At 38.8% G+C, this 23,081-nt stretch overlaps 1 long non-coding RNA gene across 1 annotated transcript in view; it reads left to right on the top strand.

Moving 5' to 3' along the window:
- The window catches only part of LOC103269744, a 39,822-nt gene extending 18,134 nt beyond the window's left edge, over nt 1–21,688 (top strand). Inside the window, exons 3-5 of the long non-coding RNA XR_002482493.1 lie at nt 16,473–16,599; nt 17,400–17,495; nt 21,649–21,688. This is a non-coding gene — a long non-coding RNA (uncharacterized LOC103269744). The remainder of the gene's footprint in view (nt 1–16,472; nt 16,600–17,399; nt 17,496–21,648) is intronic.
- Nucleotides 21,689–23,081: the final 1,393 nt, after the last annotated feature.

Raw genomic sequence — 23,081 nt, forward strand, 5'->3', positions numbered from 1 at the left:
CACTGCACTCCAGTCTGGGTGACAGAGTGAGACTCCGACTCAAAAAAAAATAAATAAATATAAATAAGGGAGTGTGATACCTCTAACTTCCTTTTCTTTTCCTTTCTTTTCTTTTTTTTTTGAGTTGGAGTCTCACTCCTTTGCCCCAGCTGGAGTGCAGTGGCATGGACATTAATGCTCACCCCAACCTCGACCTGCTGGGCTCCGGTGATCCTTCTGCCTAATGCTTCTGATTAGCTAGAACTATAGGCATGTGCTACCATGTGCAACTAATTTTTTAAAATTTATTGTAGAGACAAGGTCACGCCAAGTTTCCTGGGCTAGTCTGAAACTCCACGTGCTCAGGCAATCCACTTGTCTTGGCCTTCAAAAGTGCTGGGTTTACTGACTGGGTCACCAAGCCTGACCCCTTTTTATTATTATACGAATATTTTTTGTTTCTTCTGAGTGTTTTTCCTTTGTTTTGCATAAGATAATGCTGCAATCCTATCCCCTTTTGTACCATTTGCATAGAATACGGGAAATCATCTACATATGAACCTGTAAGTTGAAAGCTTTCAAAGATACATAGGTTTTTTTTTAATATGTTCAATTGTGTAAGTAATTTTTAAAATTTTTTGTACTTTATTTTTGGTTTATTTTTTATTTGCTTATTTGTATGTATTATTTGCGTGAAAACTATTATAAACCAACTACAGCACAGTACTATATAGTCTACTGTGATAGTTGAATGCCTAGGTTACCTTAGTTGGATGCACCCTCAAAACAAAGCTCATTTGTCTGTAGGGAACATACTGTATCTCTTTCCATCCTGTCTCGGCCTATTTGACTCCTTCAAATGAATCTCTGAAAGAGTGTATTGTTCTTTATTTTTGTTAGTCCATCATCCATTGTAAGTGATCAGGTTATTGAATGAATTTATATTTATAGTCATTACTGAAAGTAAAAGGCTAATTAATGCCTTTTTTTTTTTAAGTTGGAGTCTCACTCTGTCACACAGACTGGAGTGCAGTGGCATGCTGCTGGTCACTGTGACCTCAACCTGCTGGTCTCAGGTGATTTTTCTACCTCAGCCTTCAATTAGCTGGAACTACAGGTATGTGCCACACCAGGTTAATTTTTTGATTTACTGTCTTGCTAAATTGCTAAATTGCTGGTCTTGAACCTGTGGGCTCAGGCAGTCCTCTCACCTCGACCTCACAAAGTACTGGTATTATAGGCATGAGCTGCTGCACCTGGCCTACTATTGACATTTTAAAATTGTTTTCTGTGTTTTCCTATAGCAATGTTTTTCTTCTTTTTCTCTTTTACTGACTTCCTTTTGTGTGGGTGTGTGAGCGTGTGTGTTTATTAGTGGTCATTTGCCTTGATTGCATTTTTATTTCCTTTTTTTGTTTTTTTCTATGGAATTTTATTTGTAATTTCAGTGACAAATGGAGAGTAGTAAAATATCTTCAAGTTTTACTAATGTATCTTGAAGTCATAAGAAGATAATGTAGATTGCATACAAGCACTCTACCTTTTTACACCTCCCTTCACTTCCCTTCCCTTCCTAAACTTCACTTCCAACACTTCCCTTCACTACAGGCTCTGCCTGTAATCCCCATTCTTTGGAAGGCCAAGGTGAGAGGATTCCATGAGACAAGGGGTTCAATACCAACCTGGATAACTTAGTGAGACCTCATCTCTATGATAAATAAAAAATAAGCCAGGCATGGTAGCATGCACCTGTGGTTCCAGCTACTTGGAAAACTGAGGTAGAGGGATCACCTGAGCCCAGGAGGTCGAGGATGCAGTGGCTATGAGCATGCCCTTGTGCTACAGTATTGGCGGGAGAACAAGACTCCATCTAAAAAAAAAGTCTGAAAATAAAAATAGAGTGACATTGAATATAAGAATGACTTGGAATGTAAAGTAGTGTGATGATGATTTTAAAAATACATGGAGAAACCAAAGGAATACAACTTTTAAAGGTTGAAGACAGATATGGAAATTCATTACACAATGAAAGTGACAGGGGTGGAAGGGAAGATATGGCTTTGCTGTTTCCTTGGAGACTCAAGTTCACACATGTGCAGAGGAAACTTTTTCTTGTAGTGTGCTTGCTTCCAGCAGATCTTCCTTCTCACCCAGAGAGAGGTGGACGAGCCCTGCTGAGTGTTCAGAGTCTTAGGGTCAACATCTGTACAATAGTGAGCCCTTTAACACAAGTCAGTTCTGATAAAAGAGTAACAAATATAATATGCAGCAGACAGTCCATCACATTTTAAGTTAGTGACAGATAAAGTTCTAAAAATGAGGTTATTCTGCCAATAGTTAAATTATTTAGGAAATGCAGAATTTATAATTTTTAAATAAAATGTGTTCAATTACTTTTGTTATATGTAAACATTTAAAAAGTTAATGTCATAAAAGAAAAACTAGCTGGGTGTGGTAGCACGCACCTGTAGTTCTGGAAACTTGGAAGGCTGAGGGGGAAGGATTGCTGGAGCCCAGCAGGTCGAGGTTATAGTGGTCAGGAGCTTGCCACTGCACTCCAGTCTAGGGGACAGAGTGGGACTCCAACTCAAAAAGAGAAAAAAACTTGATGTTGTCAAGGACGTGGTTTCTGTAGTCCAATGTCCATCGGAGGTTGATATTTCCTTATAAAGTCTTTCACTCTTTCACTTTTATCGTATCATCAAATAGAGGAGTGACTTTTTGTTGCTTCTTGAGTTGGAGTCATTCTAATGGGAATATTTATTGCATTATATAGAGCATTTGTAACACACCAAGCAATATTTTCTGTTTATTCACTTTGTTTGAATGTCAAAAAATACCAAAAAAAAAAGAAGATGAAAGCAACCCCTAGACATATAAACTCTCACAAGTTTCATGGAACAGTAAAAACTTTAAAAATCAATTCTGCTCATTATACCAACTAAAAAGAACACTGACATTATTCTATGATATTCCTTAGTTATAACAAAAAATAAAATATACTTTAAAAAGTAACTAAATACACTGATTGTGAATTACATTTTCATAGTACTTTCAAACACCGTTAAATTACATTTTAAAATTCTTGAAATGTCTACTTAGGCTAAGAAATAGTGCCTTTAAGAACAAACCCTTACATGAATAACAGGCAAGTCAAAAATAGGATGTACAGAGGAAGATTCTAAGCAAGAATCCATAAGGTTTTAGTGGAATAATCAAGATATTAATGCTCTCACTTCATTTTCTACTTAACATGTCTTAGTCTACTTTGAAACTGTATTCCCTTGGTTTCCCAGTGTGTTTTTCAATGCTTTACTTCCCAAGTCCTATTATGTATGATATTATCTTATTTTTCAGACTTTTTATGGATTTCCAATTTAAATATTCTTGTTTACCAAAAAAATAAAATAAATAAAATTTCCCCAGAACACAAACAGTTGGTATCTATGTCAGCATCAAACTCAATTAATAAATTCATTAGAGGATTATCAACTTAATGATAACATTTAATCTTTCTTCTCAAACATATTTCCTTTACCATTTCTTCTGGTTTTGTGTTTCAGAAATATATTACACTACTTACCTATTAATGTGATTTTATTTATTTATTTATTTATTTATTATTTTTGTTTTTTGGGTTTTTTTTTGAGTTGGAGTCTCACTCTGTCACCCAGACTGGAGTGCAGTGGCCACTCCCGGCCACCGCAGCCTCGACCTGCTGGGCTCCAGTGATCTTTCAGTCTCAGCCTTCCAAGTAGCTGGAATTACATGCACGCGCTACCACACCTGGCTAATTTTTTGATTTATTGTAGAGATGAGGTCTCGCCAAGTTGCCCAGGCAGGTCTCGAACCCACGGGCTCAGGCAATCCACTCACCTCAGCCTTCCAAAGTGCTGGGATTACAGGCTGAGCCACCAAGCCCGGCTTTAATTTGATTTTTAAATGTTAAATTTTTGCGAAAACATCACAATATCTGTTTAATCTATTAAAATCTATGGCATTTTATAGAGCATTTATTATACATCAAGCAATGTTTTGCATTTGTTCACTTTGTTGGAATGTCAAGAATTACAAAAATAAAATGAAAGTAAAACTCTCCCAAAACTTATAAATTCTGCCAAGTTTCCACTGAACAAATTGGCTTGGTTGACTCAAGAAAAATCAACTGTTCATTATACAAAGTTAATAGAATAACATCACAGTTATTCAGTGACATTCTTTAGTTGTGAAGAAAAATAAAATGTACTAAAAAAAGTAACTAAATACACTCATTGTGAATTACACTTTCATAATGCTTTCAAACATCACTCAATTGCATTTTTAAAAATTCTTGAAATTTGTAAGTAGGCAAATAATGATCACTTCATGAACATAGCTTTGCAAGGCAAGTCATAAAGAGGATTTCCCTAGTAAGATTCTGAACTAGAAGCCATTAGATATGAGTGGAATAAAGTGAATGTGAAGCAGATAAAATCGATTTACTTTCAGATTTTAAATTATTTCTTTTGTTCCAATGGTGTCTTTTCCAACTTAGGCATAGATTCACACACAAAAATTCAATGTACTCTTCTTTAACTCATATTCATAACATTAGAGTGATAATTTTGTATATTTCTTCAATGTAAACCTTAAAAGGATTAGAAAAACATCCATGATATTGATATTGGACATAGTAATAATTTTTTTATGACTACAGGAATAAAAGTCAATATAAACAAGTTGGAGAAATCAAACTAAGCCTTCTGCATGGTAAAGGGAATCAGAAGAAAACTTACAGGACAACAGAAAATATCTGCAAACCATATAGCTGATAAACTGATAATATCCAAAGTATAAAAGAAAGGCAAGAACAAGAAAGTGAATAAAAGATAGCCCCAAAATGAATAGAATTTATCCAGTGAGAACCAACAGGTATAAGAAACGGTGCTCAATGTCACCAACAGAAGCAATATATGTATTTTTTTTTGACATGGAGTCTCAGTCTGTCACCCAGACTGGAGTGCAGTGGCATACTCCTGGCCAACGCAATCTAGACCTGCTGGGCTCCAGCGATCCTTCTGACTCAGCCTTCCAAGTAGCTGGAACGACAGGCGCACTACCACGCCCAGCTAATTTTTTGATTTATTGTAGAGATGAGGTCTTGCCAAGTTCCCCGGGCAGGTCTCAGACCCACGGGCTCAGGCAATCCACTCACCTCAGGCTCCCAAAGCGCGGGGTTACAGGCTGAGCCATTGAACCAGGCAAGAAGCAATTTCAAATCAACTCAATGATGATATATTATCTCATACCTCTTAGGATGGCTAATATCAACCAGAAGAGAGAGAACTGTTTATAAGGATGTGAAGAAAAAGAAATCCTCTATACAGTTGGTGAGTTTAAAATTGATAGTGTCATTATAAAAATCATTATCAACATTCTTTCAAAAATAAAAGTAAGCTGGGCGTAGTAGCTGCACCTGTAGTTCCAGCTACTCGGAAGCCTGAGGTGGAAGGATCACCGGAGCCCAGCAAGTCGAGGCTGCGGTGGCTGGGAGTGGCAACTGCACTCCAATCTGGGCCATGGAGTGAGACTCTGACCCAAAAAATAAATAAATAAAAGTAAACTACCATGTAACACAAAAATCATTTTCCTGTTTTAGGAAAGCAAAGGAAATAAGTTTCTCAAAAATTGTCTGCACCCCTATGTTCATTGCAACATTTGTCAAAATGGCCAACCTTGAAAACAACCTAAATATTTGTGGATTCTCTGTTGATTAGGAAAATATAGTGTATATACACAATAGCATATCATTCAACCTTTAAAAATTGAAAAAATCCAGGAATTTCAACCTTATGAATAAAGCTGTAAGACATTATGCTAAGTGAAGTCAGCAAGGCATACACACACAAAAATACTGTGTGAGGCTGAGTGCAGTGACTCAACATTGTAATCCCAGCACTTTGGGAGGCATTGAGGGGACTGCCTGAGCTCAGGGGTGCAAGACCATACTAAACAACTTGGTGAGAACTCATATCTACAATAAATCAGAAAATAAACTGGGCTTGGTAGTGTGTACCTGTATTTCCAACTACTTGGAAGCCTAAGGCAGAAGGATCACATGAGCGTAGCAGATTGTGGCAGCTATGGCCTTTAGCATGGCACTGCAGTTCTGTTTGGGCAGAAGTGAGATGCCAACTTGGGAAAAAAAAAATACTGTATGATCTCACTCACATGTGGAATTTAAAAATATTGCACTCATAGAGGAAGAAAGTATGGTGGTCACCAGAGCCTGCAGGTGGGAAAAATAGGAGATTTTTTTTTCCAATGGTTACAAAATTTCAACTATAACTGAGTTTTAGGGAACTAATGTATAATATAGTGACTTATAGTTAAGAATGATGAGCCGGGCTCAGTGGCTCAGACTGTAATCCCGCGCTTTGGGAGGCTGAAGTGAGTGAATTGCCTCGGCCCATGGGTTTGAGACACGCCTGGGCAACTTGGCGAAACCTCATCTCTACAATAAATCAAAAAATTAGCTGAGTGTGGTAGCATGTGCCTGTAATTCCGGCTACTTGGAAGGCTGAGGTGGAAGGATCGCCAGAGCCCAGTAAGTTGAGGCTGTGGTGGCCGGGAATCTGGGTGACAGAGTGAGACTCCAACTCAAAAAAAAAAAAGGAAAATTTGCTAAACTAATAGACATTATATGTTCTCCTCACACAACATAGGAATGGCAACTATGAAATCTTATTGACATGTTCATTAGCATAATTATAATCATTGTTGCACAATGTATAGGGATGTCAAATTATTACAATGTACACAACATATGATTATACATTTATTTTTGTATAAAAATAATGTAATGACACATACATAAACACACATACATGGGTGTACATATACATGTATATAATGTAGACTAGTTCTAATCTTCATACTAAACAAAACAATTTAAAAATAAGCATTATTAGGCAACAAGGTAACATTGGGAGTTTAATATGTTCACCAATGCTCTACATGATATAGTATACTTAAGAATTTGGATATGTAGAAATTAACTACCAATCTCAGTTCATGCTAAAAAAGAAAAATTAAAATAACAGAACTTCTATCAAGAGAGATAGTTTGCGTTCTGGTAGAATTATGGAGTATAAATTTAAATAAAATCACTTTGGAAACCTCCATAGAATAGAAAATCATAAGTAGAAAGCATATAACATCAGTCTGGAGTTCTTAAAATTTCTCAATCAATAACAAAATCATGACTCCCAAATATTTCCAACATGATGCAAAAATAAAACAAAAAGTAGTTTGACATGGATTTTTCTAAATAAACAGCAGATTTTTACACATCTGCAAAAGCATCAGAAAGTTAGTCAGATCATGCAGTTCCGAACAAACCATTAAGTAGGCTTTGATTTCCTTTGTAAATTTGAAATGAGGTCACTGAAGAAGAAGCAGAGCTTTTGGAGAATTTCAGAACCTGAAATAATAGATATTCCTTTGTGAAACAAAAGAGACATAATCCAGGCTTCTCAGAAACCATTTCCATTGGAGAAGACCACCTTCCTAAACCACATTTCAAGCTCTGCATCCTCAACCTTTGCCATCTGCTTCATTCATTTCCACCTCCCTGGAATTTTAGCTAATGTGCTGAACTTCCTCACATCCCTGAACTTTTTCCTTTGCTCCAGACACGTGATCAGGTCTGGCTTAGAGACAGCAAGGCCTGTTTTGTTAGAAAAAAGTAACATGACCATTGCTGGGATTCTTCGATTACAAACCTAGTATTGAGCTCAGTAGAGAACATATTAAACAAGATTCTAGAAAATTAATCCCAAAATACTGATTCCCAATAGAACATTTAGATAGAATTTTAAATTGGATTTTTTTCTTTTTTGAGATGGAATCTCATTTGGTTGCCCAGGCAACCCCAGAGTCAACCTGCTTAGCTCAGATGATTCTTCCCTTTCAGCCTTCCAAGTAGCTAGAACTATAGGCGCATGCAACCATACCTGGCTACTTTTTCTTATTTACCATTGAGATGAGGTCTCATCAGGTTGCCCAAGCTGGTCTTGAACCCTAGAATCAGGCAATCCTCTCACCTTGTCCTCCCAAAATGCTGGAATTGCAGGCTGAGCCACCACACCTTGCCAATAGAGTAATTTATAAACTCAATTTAGTAACAAAGCAACATGTTTTAGGAAGAAATCAGCCTACAAGTCTCTGCCATATCTTGTAATTTTTAAAAATGTATGTATATTGTTTGGTTTTAGCATCCTAGAGAACAAATCTCTTCTAATTATTCTTTATTCAGATTTTTCTGAGTTATTCTGGGCAGTAACTGCCATCCTGTTTAAATGTACATTTTATTTACCATGCTCTGCATGGAGCTATGGAGCATCTAGACAGAACCTTAGCAATACATGTTCTGGCTAGGGATCAAGGCTCAAGTCTATAATCCCAGTACTTTGGGAGCCCAAGATAAGAGAATTGCCTGAGCTCACAGGTTCAAGACCAACTTGGGCAACATGGTGAAACCTCATCTCTACAATAAATCAAAAAATTAGTCAGGCTGTGGTGGCTGTCACTGCACTTTAACCTGGGTGACAGAGGGAGACTCCAACAACAACAACAAAAGGAACATGTTTCCATCGTTCACTGGAATCTAAGGATCTACCCCATTACCCCATCTCCAATGGGGTTTGTGGGTACCTTGCCTTCCCATGATCCTCAGCCACAGGGGAACATTTTTAATATGACAGGTAATATGTTCACAGTGAGAACAGTTCATGGCAACTAAGCAATATGGATGAAGAGAGCAGAGGCTATGTAGTGAGCAGTATCCTGCAGACCCATTGAATATCACACAACAAAAATAGTTTAAACAAACTCATTAGGCAAGACCATCACAAGGACAACAGGAAGGTTTTCAAGTTTCAAAAACATGATATTCCCTCTGTCTTGGGACACATTTATCTGAGATGCAGACTTTTTTTTTTTCTTTTCCTCCTACTTCTTTGGAATTTCTTCTCAGGTAAGATTATCTAGTCACATCATGCCTACATGCTGAAAACATGCCTTTATTCATTTCAAAATTACCTTAAATGTATTTGTTTTTTGTCAGAGTCTTAGCACCCTCTCGGGAGCCCCTTCACTTGCTATCCTGAGTGCCTGAGATTCTCTTTGGTGTGTGGTCTCTTCCACCACCTCCCTGAAGTGAGTTTACCTTGTTCTTTGGGATAGTTTTCCTTCCTCCACAAGTGCAAAATCATAACCCTAAACCTAACTAACTGTTTACCTAATTGTTTATGAGGCACAAAATGGGAAATTGCAGTGTCTGTGAGTGACTTTGAAGTAGGGAAAAAGGGGGACATCATTTAAGTCCTCATGGAAAGGGGGATTCTTTGCAGCAATCTGGTCTTGCAGAATATATATGATGGAACATCTTTTTTTTTTTTTTTTTTTTTTTGAGTTGGAGTCTCACTCTGTCACCCAGACTGGAGTACAGTGGCTGCTCCTGGCCACCGCAGCCTCAACCTGCTGGGCTCCAGGGATCCTTCCGCCTCAGCCTTCCAAGTAGCTGGAACTACAGGCGCGTGCTACCAAGTCCAACTAATTTTTTTTATTTTATTGAAGAGATGAGGTCTCGCCTTCCCAGGTGGGTCTCGAACCCGCAGGCTCAGGCAATCCACTCACCTCAGCCTCCCAAAGGCGCGGGATTACAGGTTGAGCCACTGAGCCCGGCTATAATGGAATATCTTAAACCACAGATATTTATCAGAATTCCCTCCTCACCCATCTCCCTTGCCACTGTCTGTAGCCTTATACCACTATTTCACTTTACTGTTTCTGAGTTGAATCCTTTATAATAAACTGAGCAATGCAAGTAAACTGTTTGCTGAGTCCTGTGAGTATTGCATCAAATTATTAGACCGGAGGAGGAGTTTGAAGAACCCCTGATTTATAGGAAGTTTCTCAGAAGCAAAGAGGGCCACTGGGTTTTTTAACTGGCATCAGCGGTGTGGGCAGTGTTGTGGGACTGATCCTTGAACTTGGGGGTTTGTGCTACTTTTGGGTGGTAACAGATTGAATTATTGGACCAACAATTGGTATTGGGGACTGCTTGGTGTCAAGTAAACTTTACATATTTAGGGTCAGAAAAAAGACATCACAGTTCAAAATTGTGGACTACTTCAAGTGATTGTTTGGTCCTGGTGAGAATTCATACCCTGGAAGATGAAGAAATACCACACTGAGAGGAGGGTACAATAGAGTGTGTGGTGGTCTCAGAATTAAATTATCAGATGATCAGGTTTCCCTCAGTCACTGCCTGGTAGTGATTTTTTTATTGGAAAAAAAAGACACCGATGATCAATGCTTAAAGAAAGCAAAATAAAATTGATAGGTCATCTGTGAGGGTGCTCCAGTGTGATCATCAGGGAATTTCTCAGTACTGAACATGAACTTTATTGACTGCCATAGTAGAAAATGATATTAGTACAAGTTGCTGTCTAATGTGGTAAGGGAAGTGGGCAGGAAATGGAAAGTAGAGTATAAGGGGCACCACCATGGGCAGATCATGTTGCCTCAGTCTATTGTAACACTAAGATGATTTGCATGGTGGGTCAAGCATGTAATCCCGGCATTTTGAGAGGCCAAAACAAGAGGATTGTCTGAGCTCAGGGACTTGAGACCAACCTGGGCAACTTGGTGAGGCCTCACCGCTATAATAAATAAATAAATAAATAGCCTGGCATGCTAGTCACTGCACTCTAGTCTGGGCAACACTGTAAGACTCCGACTCCAAATAAATAAATAAACAGATAAACACTAAGATGGCCAACCTGGAACAATGATGATACTAATGGTCACAAGGATTCTGAGGATCATGACCCAGATGTTTAGGCACTTGGTAGTGGAGTTACAGGCCTTGGCCTCATTCACAATCCCATGATCTTCTTGTCCCTAGACTTCAAAAAATAATTTAAAATTTCAAAAAGGACATGGTATGCATGACTTGTTTAGATAACTTCATCTGAGAAAATAATCCCAGAGAGCCAGGCTCGGTGGCTCAGCCTGTAATCCCCCGCCTTTGGGAAACTGAGGTGAGTGAATTGCCTGAGCCTGCAGGTTCGAGACCCACCTGGGCAGCGATACCTCATCTCCACAATAAATCAAAAAATCAGCTGGGCGTGGTAGCGCATGCCTGTAATTCTGGCTACTTGGAAGGCTGAGGTGGAAGGATCACTGGAGCCCAGCAGGTCAAGGCTGCGGTGGGTGGAAGCGGCCACTGCACTCCAGTCTGGGTGACAGAATGAAACTCCAACTCAAAAAATAATAATAATCATAATCCCAGAAAAAATGGAGGAAGTGGAAGAAATGGCTGGTTCTCAGGTAAACGTATCCCAGGGAAGGGGCTGTGGCCAGTTTCCCTACTGGACTGTCATGTTTTTAGTACTTGCAAACCTTTACTTCTATACTTGTGATGGTTCTTCCTAATAAGTTTCTTTTAACAAGTTTTTGATCTTGTGATAGTCAAAGGCTATAACAAACACTTCTCCCAACATTGCAAAGATTACTCTCAGTTGTTCATTCATGCTGCTTAGCTGCCTTGAACAGTTCTCATCAAGAATGTATGTTCTGCAGTATTAAAAATGTTCCTTTGACCGGGCTCGGTGGCTCAGCCTGTAAATCCCATGCTTTGGGAGGCCGAGGTGAGTGGATTACCTGAGCCCGCGGGTTCGAGACCCACTTGGGCAACTTGGTGAGACTTCATCTCTACAAGTGGGTGTGGTATTGCGCGCCTGTAGTTCCAGCTACTTGGAAGGCTGAGGCAGAAGGATCACCGGAGCCCAGCAGGTGGAGGTTGTGGTGGCCGGGATGCGGCCACTGCACTCCAGTCTGGGTGACAGAGTGAGACTCTTACTCAAAATAAATAAATAAATAAATACACATTTGGAGATTACAGAACTTGGGAGATGCCTGTAGCTGGAATTTGGCATAAAATATATTTTGTTAACTATTAAATGTAAGTTAAACTTGACTTTTTTTGACCTATGATATCAGTACTCCTGTGGTGTCATCTGTGTGCATTGTCACCTGATAGTGATATATCTTATTAGAGTTGATATTACTTTTATTCACTTGATTAAGTTGCCTGCTGACACATTTTTTTGTATAATGTATTTTTTTTTGAATTGGAGTCTCACTATTCTTGTCCAGGTTGGAGTTCAGTGATTACCATGCATGTTAATTTTTAATACTTTACTGTAGAGACGAGGTCTCACCAAGTTGTCCAGGTTGTTTTCAAAACTTTGTACTCAGACAATCCCCTCACCTTGGCCTCCGAAAGTCCTGGGATTACAGACTTGAGCCACCATACTTGGCCTAATTTTTTGATTATTAATACTTGGTGAAGTAAGCCAAGCATCATCATATTTAATCTGGAAGGTCTCTATTCTTAGATTCTTTTTTTTTTTTGAGTTGGAGTCACAATCTGTCACCCAGAATAGAGTGCAGTGGCTGCTCCTGGCCACCGCAGCCTCCACCTGGTGGGCTCTGGCAATCCTTCCATCTCAGCCTTCCAAGTAGGTGGAACTACAGGTGCATGCTACCACACCTGGCTAATTTTTGGATTTATTGTAGCGATGAGGTCTTGCCAAGTTTCCCAGGGGTGTCTCAAACCCACGGGTTCGGGCAATCCACTCACCTCAGCCTCCCAAAGTGTGGGATTAGGGGCTGAGCCACCGAGCCCATCTTTAGGTTGTTTTAGAATATAGCTTGCTTTGAAAAATGAGGGCTCTTTTCTTTGAGGTCGGTAAGGTATGATGGTGCTTTTGCTGCCTTCAGTCATGCTGGCAGAGTGGTGGCAGAGCCTGCCGGAATATCACTAACTTCCTCAAGGTGTAACAAAGTCTATGTGCTTGGAAGGCGTATGAAGGTGAAAAATGTTTTCCTAAGACTTGTTGTAGAAAGATAGCTGTGAAAAAGGTACGAGGAACACCACTGAAGCATATAGGTGGCTGCTGATGAATGACCTTTGAGCTGTTGTTTTTAAATGATTACATTGCCCCAAGTGTGATATGAAACAATTTGGAATGAAAAGTGGACTTGTTCAAGAAAAACAGATTGACAAAATCAAATAATAAAAGTTGTTTCTTTTAATGTTGATAACTCCATAATAAATTACAGATAAATTAATTAACGTGGTCCCCACTTACTCAGAATGCTTATGTAGAGGATTTCTTGAGTCCATAGGTTGAGACTGCAGTGAGCCATAATCGTGCCACTACATTCCAGCCTGGGTGAGAGTGAGACCTACTTTAAAAATAAATATACAGCTGATAGAAATTGTCTTAAATACTTAAATACAATATCTTTAAAGACTAGGGATAAATTGAAGTATTTTCCAAACACAGAAACATACCTGAGAGATTTGATTACCAATAACAGCTTCTCTGGAGCACACTTTAAGAAAAAAAGACATTCCTTTATTTGATGATACAGTGAAAGTGAAGAGTAAGATAAAAAATTAGCCGGGCATGGTAGCGTGTGCCGGTAGTTCCAGCTACTTGGAAGGCTGAGGCAAAAGGATCGCCGGAGCCCAGCAGGTCGAGGCTGCAGTGGCCGGGAGCATGCCACGGCACTCCAGTCTGGGTGACAGAGTGAGACACCAAGTCAAGAAAAAAAAAAGAAAAGAAAATACACGGAGAAACCAATGGAATACAAAGTTTAAAAGTAGACACAGATATGGAAATGCATTGCACGATGAAAGAAACAGGAGTGGAAGAGCAGATGTGGCCTTGCTATGTCCCCCTGGAGACTGACACTCACACATGTGCAGAGACTTTGTCTTCCAGTGTGTTTGCTTCCTGCAGGTCTTCCTGTTCACCCAGAGGGGTGACTGAGCCCTTCTAAGTGATCAGAGTATTGGGATCAACGTCTGTGCAATGTGAGTCCTTTAGCACAAGTCAGTTCTGATAAAAGAGTAACTAATATAATATGCAACAGACAGTCCATCACCTTTTAAGTTAGTGATAGATAATGTTCTGAAAATGAGGTTGTTCTGCCATTAATTATTTAGGAAACAATCCACTCAACTCAGCCTCCCAAAGTGTGGGATTACAGGCTAAGCCACCGAGCCTGGCTCTCTTTTCTTTTTTTTTTTTGAGTTGGAGTCTCACTCTTGTCGCCCAGATTGGAGTGCACTGACACACTAACGACCACCGCAACCTCATCCTGGTGGGCTTGGGTGATCCATCTGCCTCAGTTTTCCAAATAGCTGGAACTACAGATGCTTGCCACCATGCCTGGTTATCTCAGTGTGTTTTTCCCATCACACTACATTACTTTCCAAATTCTTCTCATATTCAGTGTCACCCAATCTTCCTCTTCAGACTCTTTTAAGAGTTGGAGTCTTACTCTCCTGCCCATGCTGTAGTGCAGTGGCATGCTCACAGCCATTGCAGCCCTAATTGCTGGGCCCAGGTGATCCTTCTGCCTCAGGCTTCCATGTAGCTGGAACTACAGGAGTTGTGCTACCATATCTAGCTCAGTTTTTATTTATTGTAGAGACAATATTTATTTGTTGAATAATACAATATTTATTTATTGTATTATCCTCATCAAATTATACAGGCTGGTCTCAAATACCTGGGATCAGACAATCTTCTCGGAGTGGCCTCCCAAAGTACTGGGATTGCAGACTGAGCCACTCTGCCTGGCCATTTCACAAAAAAATTAATGTTCTCTTCAACCATACTGCTTATTTGTCATAAATCATTCTCACCATCAATGTATGACCTGCATTATTTAAAATGATCCCTTGTTACTGGGGGTCATGGGAAGTCATGGTAACCAAGAATCCCATTGGAAATTGGGTAGATCCTCAGATCCTAATGCTGGATAGAAACATGTGTATGTATATATATATATATTTAGTTGTAGTCTTCCTCTGTTGTCCAGAATGAAGTGCACTGTCACACTCATGACCACCAGAGCCCAGTTATTTTTTAATTTATTGTAGAGACAAGGTCTTGCCAAGTTGCCCCAGGCTGGTCTCACACCCAAGTCTTCAGGAAATTCTCATGCCATGGCCTCACAACATGCTGGGATTGTAGGCATGAGCCTCTGTTCCTAGGCAGAACATGTACTGTTAAGGTTCTGTCTAGATGCCCCATCAGCTCCAGGCAGAACATGGTTAATAAAATGTACATGTAAACAGGATAGCAGTTACTGCCCAAATTAGCTCTGGAAAGTTTGAATAAAGAATAATTAGAAGAGATTGGCTTTCTAGGATGTGAAAAACTAAAAATGTAAATACGTTTTCAGAGATTACATGCTATGGCAGATATTTCTAGGCTGATTTCTGTGTAACACGAGCTTGCTTGTTATTAAATTGAAATTATAAATTACTATATTGGATAGGTGTGGTGACTCAGCATGTAATCCCAGCACTTTGGGAGGCTGAGGCAACAGATTTGCCTGAGTCTGTGTTTTGAGAAGAGTTTGGGCATTTGGTGAGACCTTGTCTCTACAGTAAATTACAAAATCTAGCCAGGAATGATTGCTTGTGTGTGTAGTTCTAGATACATGGAAGGCTGAGGCAGAAGGATTGCCTAAGTCCAGCAGGTCAAGGCTGCAGTGGCCATGAGGATACCTCTGCATTCCAGTGTGGGCGAGAAGAGTGAAACTCCAACTCAGAAAGTAATAATAGATTACTATAACTTTTGGCTAAAAGATCTCAAGATGGATGTTGTGTTCCACCTGTGTGCTTTGACATCTGATACCAATTTGTCCCAAATACTTGGGACGCTATGGAGGATGGATCCTTTTAGCGAAGGAGATCAAGACTGCAATAAGGTACAATTTTGCCAGGGCACACTAGCCTGGTTCAGAATGAGACACACCTAGCCGGGTGTAGTAGCACAAGCCCATAGTTACAGCTACTTGGAAGGCTGAGATGGAAGGATCGGCGGAGCCCAGCAGGTCAAGGCTGCGGTGACCAGGATCAGCCATTGCACTCCAGTCTGGGTGACAGAGTGAGATTCAACTCAAAAAAAAAAAAAAAAAATGAGACACACCAACTGAAAATAAAAGCACAGAACCAAAGGCTTAATCCATGTATTCTAGAATTTGCATTTTAACAAGATATTCAATTTATTGTACAAATTAAAACTTGATGGGGACCTTCTGACTCACTAGGAATTTTCCATCGGAGCAGTATATGTAACGTATTCTGTGTGAAATAAACAGCATTTTAAAATGTGCATGCCTGTGTTGGTGTCCAAAATTATGCTGTTTCACTCACAAAAATAGAGAGTTGAAACTGGTTGAGTGGATTTTATTTCATCCTTTTTTTCCCACACTTAATACATTAGAGGATATTTCTGTGTTATAAATTTTCTTATTGATAATAATAGTTGTCTTGTCAGCTGGACTCTGTTCTTTTCACTCTTGCTTTACCTAGAGGCCATGGTGACTTGGTAAATATGTGTTTTTGTTGTTTTCAGAGGCTGTTGACATTCAAGGATGTGGCCATAGAATTCTCTCCAGAGGAGTGGGCATGACTAAACTCCCCTCAGCGAATATTGTACAGGACTGTGATGTTAGAGAACCATAGAAACCTGGTTTTTCTAGGTGAGGATACTTTCAAAACACAATCCTATTTCATACTAAAGATTTTATGTCCTTCCTTTGTAAAATGTTTTCTGCAAATTTCTACTTTGCATGAATGAGTTTCAGATTTCTACTATAAATGAAAAGTTGGTAGTATATTAACATAGAAAATAAAAAAATAATTATGTTTCATTTTGACATGAAGCCCTCTCTATTTTAAATTGACCAATGTCCCTCTAGCTATATTATTGGTAAGTTCAGAAATTTAGTGGCATAGATATCATTGCCCACATCTCATTCCAACTGCTGCCATAAGTTATTGACTCACTAGTAGTGAACGAAGAACTCACAAATTTAAGGCCAGGCATGGTGGCTCAGCCATGTAATGCCAGCACTTTAGGAGGCTGAGTTGAGAGGACTGCCAGAGCCTGTGGGTTCAAGAATAGCCTGGGCAGCTTGGCAAGACCCCATCTTTACACTAAATAAAAAAATTATCTGGGAATGGTAATGCACAACTGTAGTTCTGGTTACTTGGTTGGCTGAGGGGGAAGAATTACCTGAGCCAAACAGGTGAGCACTGGGGTGGCTATGAGCTTTCCACTGCACTCCAGCCTGGGTGAGAGAGTGAGACTCCAACTTAGAATAAAAAGAAACCCATAAATTGAAAATTCTATCTAAATGTTCTAAAAGTTTTATTGGGAAACCGTATTTTGGGGTTAATTATCTAGAATCTTGTATAATGTGTTCTCTACTGATCAAATACTAGGTTTGTAATCTAAGAACCCTGGTAAGAGTCATGTTACTTTTTTCTAATTAAACAGGACTTGCTGTCTCTAAGCCAGACCTTATTACATGTCTGGAGCAAAGGAAAGAGCCCTGGAATGTAAAGGGACATGGCACGTTAGCCAAACTTTCAGGTAAGTGGGAGTGAATGAAGCAGATGTCACAGGTTGAGGAATCAGAGCTTGAAATGTGGTTTGGGAAGGTGATCTGCTGCAAAGAAGTGGTTCTGTAGAAACCTGGGATTCTTTCTCTTCCTGTCACAAAGGGACATCTGTTATTCCACATTCTGAAATTCACCAAAACCTCTGCTTCTTCAATGATCTTTTAAGTTTACAGAGGAAATCATAGTCCACTTAATGGTTTGTTAGGAACTAAATGATCTGACTAACATTCTGATGCTTTGGAGACATGCAAATATTTGCTTATTTATTTGGAAATCCATGTCAAACTATTTTTTATGTTTTCTTTTTGCATCATGGTTGGAAGTATGTGAGCAGTGATTTTATCTGTTTGAGAAATTTTAAGAACACTCCAGACATGTTTTCTAATTTATGATTTTCTATACTAGGGAGATTTCCGATGATTTTATTTAAATTCATACTCAATAGTCTTACCTAAATACAAATTATCTCTTAATAGAAGAAATTCTGTTATTTTACTTAAAGTTTACTTTTATAGTATGATCTGAGACTGGTAGTTTTTCTTTATATCCAAGTATTTAAGTATACTATATTGTGTAGAGAATTGGTAAACATATATTAAACTCCTACATATTACCTTGTGTCTTTATAACTCTTTTTTTAATATTTATTTTTTTATTATGATATTGTGGGGTACTGTTCAGGGTTAGGTATACAAATACATTTTGTTCAGGCACCCTTGTTGATAAGAGGTGTTTCCCCATCCCCAGACAGATATTTGCTGCCATTAATCCCATCTCCCTCCCCCCCCATAGTTTCCCACTACTGTTCATCATTTTCTTATAGTATTACATTGGATGTTCAAGGTCCATTATATGAGTGAAAACATGTGATACTCGGATCTTTGTTTCTATGAGAGGTCACTCAGTATTATAGGCTCTAGTTCCATGCAGGTTAATAACCCTTATTTTATAATTTTCCTTAGTATGAAGCTTAGGACTAGTTTCATATGTGCATATATTCAAACACATGAATGCATGTTTATGGGTGATAAGCATCTTTTTTTATACATAAATAAAAATGTATAACCATATGTTGTAAATAATGTAATAATTTGATATGCCTATATGGTGTGAAATGATGATTACAATTATATTAAGGAACATATCAACCATCTTATGTAGTTGCCATTTTTATGTTTTGTAAGGAGAACACAATGTCTTCTATTTCAGCAAATTTTCTAAGCATACAAGACGTCATTATTAACGATAAGTCACTATAGTACACATTAGTTCCCTAAGACTCAGTTATAACTCAAATTTTGTAACCATTGAAAAACATGTCCATTTTCCCACCTGCAGGACCTCGGGACTACATTGTACTTTCTTCCTCTATGAGTGCAAAGTTTTTTGATTCCACAGGAGTGAGATCATACAGGATGTTTTTCCCCCGAGTTGGAGTCTCACTCCAGGCTGGAATGCAGTGGCATGCTAATGACCACCACAGCCTCATTGCTGGGCTCAGGCGATCCTTCCATATCAGCCTTTCAAGTAACTGGAACTACAAGCATGTGTTGCTACACCAAGCTTATTTTTGTATTTCTCATAGACCCGTGGTCTCACCTTGGTGTCCAGACTGGTCTTGAACCTCTGAGCTCAGGCAATCTTCTCACCTCAGTCTCCCAATGTGATGGGTTTACAGACTTGAGCCACTGTACCCGTTTTCATGCAATAGTTGTGTGTGTGTGTGTGTGTGTGTGTGCCTGGCTCACTTCAGTTAGCATAATGTCTTACAATGTCATCAATAAGGTTAAAACTGCAGAATTCTTCTAAAATTGTTTTGGCTAAATCATATGCTATTGTGTATATGTGTGTGTGTGTGTGTACTTGTTATTTTCTTAATCAACAGAGATTCCACAAATATTTAGGTTGTTTACAAGCTTGGCCATCTTGACAAATGCTGCAATGCCCATAGGTTGGAGACTTCTTTTTCATACTGATTTTATTTCCTTTGGTTATATACCCAGAAAAGGGATTTCTGTGTTATGTGGCAGTTGTTTTTATTTTTAAAAGAATGTTGATAATGATTTTTATATGACTGTACCATTTTTAAACTCACCAAAAGTATACAGGATTTTCTTCACATCCTTATCAAAAGTTCTCTCTCTATCTTCTGGTTGATATTAGCCATTCTAACAGCTGTGAGACAATATATCATCATTGTGTTTCTTTGAAATTTCCTCTATTGGTGCTGTCCAGTGCCAATTCATATACCTGTTGGCAATTTGTATGTCCTCATTGGAAAATAGCTATTCATTTTTGGGTTGTTTTTTATTCAAGTGATTATCATTTTCTTGCTTTAACATCTCATCAAGTATATGGTTTGCAAATGTTTTTTCTTGTCCTTAAGCCTTCTTCCTTTTCCCTTTGCTCTGCAGAAGCTTTTCAGTTTGATGTCTCCAACTTGTTTATATTTATTTTTATTTCTGTAGTCATAAAAAATTATTACTAAGATCAATATCAAGAATGTTTTCCAAATCCTTTGTATGATTACATTTTATCAGCATGGTCTCTGACACCCAGGCAGTAGTGTGGTGGCTCAAGTAAGGGTTTCTACATTTCATATGAAAATTTCTCAAACTTTTTTTGTAATTCACTGCTCCACAAATTATTGTTGTACCCTTAATTGAGTCATTTAACCTGATTCTTTCTATGCTTTGGCATACTTTGATTGAATTGGGGTATTTGAAATTCAAAGATATACATGTCATAATTTTATGATGTTGCTTTGTCTAGATTAATATAACACCAATCACTAAGTTAGAGATTCTAGGAGACTCATGCTTGTTCTTAGGATGTGTCTTCTCTGTACATTGGGACAGAAACCAGTCTTTGCATACACCCTCAAAGGACAGAAATGTGGACTCATACTCCACTCTTCTGTTTATTCCCTGAGGAAGAATTCAAGAGTTAGAACATCCTATCTGATTGCATCATGCTGTATTGTAAAGGAAGAAAAATTATGGTGGCAAAATTACTAAACCTTCTCTTCCATGTAACTCATTTTATCATGTGGATTCTGCAAAGTCTTAGTTTTTTTTGAATTCTCACACAGGCAATGGGGTAAGTATTTTCTTTTTTTGTTTGTTTTGAGTTGGAGTCTCACTGTCACACAGAGTGGAGTGCAGTGGCTTCTCCCAGCCACCGCAGCCTCGACCTGCTGGGCTCTGGCATTCCTTCCACTCAGCCTTCCAAGTAGCCAGAACTACAGGCGTGTGCTACCATGCCCAGTTAATTTTTTTATTTTATTGTAGAGATGAGGTCTCTGCCCAGGAGGGTCTCGAACCCGTGGGCTCAGGCAATCCACTCACCTCAGCCTCCCCAAATTGAGGGATTACAGGCTGAGCCACCAAGCCCGGCTACTATTTTCTTAAGTACATATATTTATGATAGAGTGGAAACCTGTGATTTGTATGTGCCATCATACTTATGTCCTTACCATGGTATAATATCATGTTTTATTTTCAGTGGGTATTCACCTGAGTCTAGCATGTGGGATAAATTATTATTTTCATGATTCTCAGCTGTGATTTCTCATTACACTGAAGGCCTTTTGCCAGGGAAGAGCACAGAAGACTCACTTGCAAAGGTGCCAATGGGAAAATATGGTAAACACGTCTATAAGAACTTATGCTTACAAAAGTCTTGGGAAAGTGTGCATGAGGGTGAAGGGCAGATAGAATGCTCAGTTGCAAATAGCCATTACAAATGTAACAAGAGTAGGAAAGTCTTTCATCAACCCTCCAAATTTGTTATCCACCAGAGTATCCATATTTCTAAAATGGCTTTCAAACATGAATATGGCAAAACGTTTAACCGGTCCTCAAAGTATAGTCAACATCAAAAAAATAGTGGAGGAAATATACACAATATATGTGGGAAAGTGTTTAAGAAATCATCCTATCTAAATAGACATGAAAGAATCCATAGGAGAGAGAGAGCCTTGAAAAGTAAGAAATGTGGCAAAGCCCTTAGCTATTACTCATGTCATTCACAACATCAGAATATTTATTGTGGAGAGAAACTCTATAAATTGTGAAGCATGTGCAAAGCCTTTCATTTTCATTTGTATCTTACTCAACATACAGTGATGCATACTGGAAAGAAACCCTACAAATGCGAAGAATGTGGGAAAGCCTTTCGCTCTCAAGGAGAATTTGCTGGACATAAGACCATTCATACTGGAGAGAATCCCTATAAATGTGCAGAATGTGGCAAAGCCTTTCACATTCATTCATATCTTACTCAACATGCAGTGATCCATACTGGAGTGAAACCCTACAAATGTGATGAATGTGGCAAAAACCTTTCACACTCGTTCACACCTTACTCAACGTAAGATAATCCATACTGGAGAGAAAACCTACAAATGTGAAGAATGTGGCAAAGCCTTTCACATCCATGCATACTTTACTCGACATACAATGATCCATACTGGAAAGAAACCCTACAAATGCGAAGAATGTGACAAAACCTTTCGCTCTCAAGGAGAATTGACTGAACATAAGACCATTCATACTGGAGAGGAGCCCTATAAATGTGCAGAATGTGGCAAAGCCTTTCACACTCGTTCACATCTTACTCAACATGCAGTGATCCATACTGGAATGAAACACTACAAATGTGAAGAATGTGGCAAAGCCTTTCACTCTGGTGGAAATCTTACTGAACATAGAATGATCCACACTGGAGTGAAACGCTTCAAATGTGAAGAATGTGGCAAAGCCTTTCAGTGTTCACATCTTACTCGACATATGGTGATCCATACTGGAGAGAAACCTTATAAATGTGAAGAATGTGGCAAAGCCTTTCATGTTCGTTCACTCCTTACTCAACATACTATGATCCATACTGGAAAGAAACCCTATAAATGTGAAGAATGTGGCAAAGCCTTTCACATTCGTGCAAACCTTACTCAACATACAATGATCCATACTAGAGAGAAACCCTACAAATGTGAAGAATGTGGCAAAGTCTTTCAAGCTCATTCACACCTTACTCGACATACGGTGACCCATACTGGAGAGAAACCCTATAAATGTGAAGAATGTGGCAAAGACTTTCACTTTCATTCAAACCTTTCTCAACATAAGCTGATTCATTATTCACAGAAACCCTACAAATGTGAAGAATGTGGCAAAGGCTTTACTCAGTACTCGAAGCTTATTGAACATCAGAATATTCATATTGGAGAGAAACCCTACAAATGTGAGGAATGTGGCAAGACCTTTCACTCTCACTCTGGATTTTCTTGACATAAGATCTTGCATACTAGGGAGAAATCCTTACAAATGTGAAGAATGTGGCAGAGCCTTTTGCTCCCATTCAAAGCTTGCTGGACATATGAAGGTGCGTACTGGGGAGAAACTATAAGTGTGAAGAATATGGAAATGCCTTTTGTTCTCACAATAACTTTACTGGACATAAGATGATCCATACTGCAGAGGAACCCTACAAATGTGAAATATATTGAAAAGCTTTTCACTCTCATTCACTACTTGCTCAACATGGCAGATCCATA

The sequence above is a fragment of the Carlito syrichta genome, unplaced genomic scaffold (assembly GCF_000164805.1).
Source record: "Carlito syrichta isolate Samal-C Ts95f unplaced genomic scaffold, Tarsius_syrichta-2.0.1 Scaffold309475, whole genome shotgun sequence".
NCBI lineage: Eukaryota > Metazoa > Chordata > Mammalia > Primates > Tarsiidae > Carlito > Carlito syrichta.